The 4,441-nt window shown below is 55.8% G+C and overlaps 1 pseudogene; it reads right to left on the minus strand.

Moving 5' to 3' along the window:
- Positions 1–359: 359 nt before the first annotated feature.
- Positions 360–1,067, minus strand: LOC147981067 (uncharacterized; annotated as a pseudogene).
- Between the last annotated feature and the right edge of the window lie 3,374 nt (positions 1,068–4,441).

The following is a 4,441-nucleotide window of genomic DNA, read 5'->3' on the forward strand; positions in this document are numbered from 1 at the left end:
AGCCTTCTCCTCGGCTGCTGAGGCATTCGCGCCCTCCGGCGGCTTCAAGAAGACATCAGCAAGGCCGAGGTCCGGATGGCGGCAGGCGATGTTACTCAAAACCATGAGGAGGGCGTCGTGGCAAGCTTCCGGGATTCGATCGCGAAGCGATCGGCCCTTCCCTTCTCATGTGACTTTAGCTTGATGATCGGCTCATTGAAGGAGACACCTAGCTTGACGCTGGGGACCTCCTGCCTGCTGGCCGAGAAGACTAGCCCTTCCATGCCCATTGCAGCAGCCTGAGCATTGAGGCGCTTTGCAATGTCAATCAAGCTCTTGATCCGGAGATCGACCTGCTCGGAGTGATTTGCCAACTTCTCCTATGCATCCTTCCGGAGACGCCTTGCAGTATCCAGGTCTTTTGTCAGCTGCTGCTCATGGGCCCCACCGGATTCTATCGAGCTCTCCAAGGTGCCAATCCTGGCCTTCAGATATTTGATGGTGCCATTGGCAGTCTCGAGGTCTTGACTTTTGGAGGAGAGCTGCAATTGTGTGTCCTTCAGAAAGGTCTCTACTTTCTACGCCTCCTCCTTAAGGGTCGTGACCTCCTTGCCGCTCCCGGCAAGCTCTTCGGTTAGTTTGGCCACCTGTTGGTCAAGGGCAGTCTTGGTAGAGGAGGCCGCGACAAGGTCATCGGCGAGTTTCTTCAACTGGGTAGCAGAATCGACAGTGAGGGCATCCAGGGCGGCCTTGTGCTTGTGCTCTAGCTCCTTGGTGCGTTCCTGCACAAGGGCTTCCAGGTCATCATCTTTGGCGCAGAGGGTGGCCTCAGGCTTCTCCTCCTGAGAAGAAATGTCTTGCTCTCTGGCATCCAGAAGCGCCTTGCACTCTGCCATGCAGGCTTCCCGGGCAATGACATCCTCCCTCACCATTGAGATGGTCTCATGCTACTTCATCAGGACTTGGAACTGCATGCCATGCCAGTCACACATCTTGTTACCCTTGTCCCTCAATTGCCGGTCCACATTGTTGGCGGACTTGCGCTGCTCCTTGAGCGCCTGCCACTTCTGGTTGTGTCGGCCCTACATATCCTTGATGCTTGCCACCATGGACTCCATGAAAGACAAATCCATCGCGACAGCAACAAAATCATCAACCTCCTTGACCCCTTGGTTCAACGATGCTAGAATGCGCTGGAGCTCCTCACCAAGTTCTGCACTCGTCGCCACAGACAAGCCGGGGGCTCCAAGCCCGGGTTGTGCATGCACCAGCACCAAATGGCTCGAGGATGGCTGTGGGGCCCCCGCCATAGTACCAAATGAGGGGAGGGATCCATGGTTTGGAGGGGAACTTTCTCCTCGACCAGCGCCCCGCCCCTGGCAAGCTGCCGGGGATCTGCTCTGCCTCTGTCGGGAGCTCATGGGCCCCCCTACAGCATGTCCCTGCTCCTCTACGACATCAATCTTGGTGGCTTCATCTGCGGCATCTCTCCCTATACTGGCCACTTCTTCCAACAGTTCAGGCTCTTCGGCCTGAGGGGCTGCAAGCAAAGATGGCAAGCAAAAGTAAGAAGCAGAGTTATCAGGAAAGCCTGAAGCATGAAACAAGATGGTAAAATAAGAAGAGTGGGAGGGGGAAGAATTACCCAGAGGAGTCTGCCGGGCGGAGGCCTCAGTTTCCCCAGCAACATCAGTTGCCGGGCCATGGTTTCCGTCCTCTCCCATAGCACCCCCGATGTTGTCTTGGGCAAGCTCTCCTATTGAAGCAATCATTGGGGACTCGCCCTAGATCTCCTCTCCTCCTCCTCCGGCCGAGGAGGTTGCGAGCTCTCTAGCATCATTCCCCACAGGAGAGGCCATTCCTGTGCTCCCTCGCCAGGGGCTAAGCTGGAGGCTTGGTGGCAGGTCGTTTGTGCTGCTCCCCACCAAGCCCGTGCCCTCCATAGTTTTTGGGGACTCCGCACGCTTGAGCCGCTTGGATCGGTGGATGAGGGTCTCTGTCTCCTCCTCCTCCTCCCTGGCAACAGCAGCAAGAAAAAGATCAGGCAACAAGAGTAAGCAGGCATACTGAAACAACTGCAAGAAAAGGGGATTGTTCTCCCCTACTCCTCATCGATGAGCATAGAGTTTGGCTCAAACTCGTTGGGCGGTGAGGGCGCCCGGCCTCTCTTTTGGGGCAGGGGAATGGAGCTCCCCAGCAGTTTTGAGCCTTGCTGAAGCGCAGAGCACTCCAACGAGGACGAGCTCTGCGAAGAGCCCAAACCAGACTGGGAAATGGAGTCACCTCCCACGGCCCTTGACTGCTTGGCAGGGGAGGTTTTGACCTCAGCAAGGCGAGAGGACTGTCGGCGCACCATGTCCAGCTTACCGCCCTTGAAGGTAGTCTTCTTCACCTTCTTAGCAGCAGGCGAAGGGTCCAGAGCCACTACTCCCTGGTTGGCAGCCCGCCTGCGAGGGCACTGATCCAAGACTGAATCAGGGGCTTGAGGGCCTGTCGTGAGCCACTCCTCTTCAGGCTCCCCTGCCTCCTCGACCTCCTCCTCCTCTTGGGCCTCTGCTGTCGCGGTATTTAGAGCTTCAATCCCGGAAGTCTCATCCCTGGCAGGCTCGGCCCCGACATGCTCGGCCCCGGCAGGATTCTCCCTGACAGAATCTTCCGTGGCTTGTGCCTCGCTTCCGTCGTGGGAGGAACCTTCGTCCTCAGCCTTCTCTTTCCCCTTCACCGTCCTCCCGGCCTTTGCCATTGCGGCAGCGCGAAGCGCCCTATCCTCCTCTAGCCGCTTCTAGATGTATGCCTCCTCCACCTTGGAGGTGCGCTTGCACATTCTGGTTTCCACCCTAGTAGCCCTTTCCACCAGGGCGGAGGACCATGCGAGCTCTTCATCAAGCGTGGGCAACCTCCAGTCACCCGAGACTCCATGAGCATTGCAATCCGACATCCACTTCAGAATTTGATCCCTAGCGGAATTGATGTTCATTAGGATGACATTTGCCGGCAGCTTGAACAGCCTGAAATGGCCAAACAGTTGATCACACAACCAAGCATGGCCATGGTTAGGCCTGGGAGCAATCTCATCCTATCTGCTGCATCCCCATACTCCTAGGTGAACCTGCCCTCTTCTGCAGCGGTGAGATACGACGAAGGAGGAAGTCGGCTCCCACATGCTCAATAGTTAGCCCAACAACCTTTAGGCGGGTGATTCTGTTTATTGTCGGGCGGAGCCTGTTGTCGGAGAGGCCGACCTCCCTCCAATCGTTGTCGCGCTCAAGACACTCTGTTCGCGCTTGGCAGAACTCCACGGCTTCCTTGGTTTGGATCCTGCACCAATCTGCTCTCCATTCCTCCCATCTACTATGTTATTGGCCTGGGATGTAGTCCCAGACTTCCGTCGCCACCCATGGCATCCAACTTATGTTCCCAGAATGGTGGTTTTTGTTCTCCACCCGCGGGACGAGGTAATGCATGATCAAGTCGACATTGGGGGCGACTCCAACGAAGTACTTGCACAAGTGAGCAAAAATTGCCATGCACGCCATTGCATTTGGCGTGAATGCAGAAGATGGAAGCCATAGATCACCATCATTACCTCAAAGAAATCCAACAATGGAGGGCGGAGGCCGCAGATGAAATACGCGCAGGAAAATCGGTATGAATCTGGCGGGTCCTCTTCCCCTTCCACCAGAACTTTGGGTGCGCCATGCCCTTTCGGGACTTCCCTCCCCCATAGGTATATGTACCTTGCTTCTAGCACTTCGCCATCTAGATTCGACGGGAACAAGACGACGTCTCCCCTCCTCCTCCTGTCCAGCTCTGTCGCCCTCTTGCTTCCCTCTGCGGCCGCCTCTTTCGCAGCGGCCGTCCGCTTCCCCTTGGTGGCGGCTTTCTTCCCCGTTCCCTCAAGATTGCGGCAGGGATGGGGAAAGGGCATTGGGTGGAAGATCGGCGACGAGTATGGGTGAGGAGGAAGAACAGTTGTTTGGCTTGCGGAAGAAGATGGTGGAGTGACGGAGCGCGCAATGAATGAGCAGTGCCCTTCCGCATTTTTCCTCTCTTATGGGAAAGACATGGGGGAGGGCGTGACTCTTTAGAAAGTTACCATTTCGCATTAATTGCTATAGTCCCACTACCCCACGACCTACGATAATCACGCGAAGTGGACGTTGGATTGACTAATTATCATGACAAATCGCTACTTGCGTAGCATTCTCTCGCCACATGTTTGTGCACTGCTTGCGGCCTAACCCAACGTGCCCAGTGACATGCATGGCTCAGGCTCGGGGGCTTATGTCAGGGTACACAAACAGGGGTGTATGTTTCCCCTGACTTGTGCACGGACAGCAAGCCACCAACCCAGCAAGATTACAACATCCTAGACTAGACCAAGCACAAGATATGAGCTCTTTGAGTAATCAGGGGGCGAATCAAGAAGACCAAGTCAAGCTAAAGGAGCAAGATACCACTA

Source organism: Triticum urartu, chromosome 3A (assembly GCF_056163025.1).
Source record: "Triticum urartu cultivar PI428250 chromosome 3A, HENAU_Tu73, whole genome shotgun sequence".
Taxonomy (NCBI): Eukaryota; Viridiplantae; Streptophyta; class Magnoliopsida; order Poales; family Poaceae; genus Triticum; species Triticum urartu.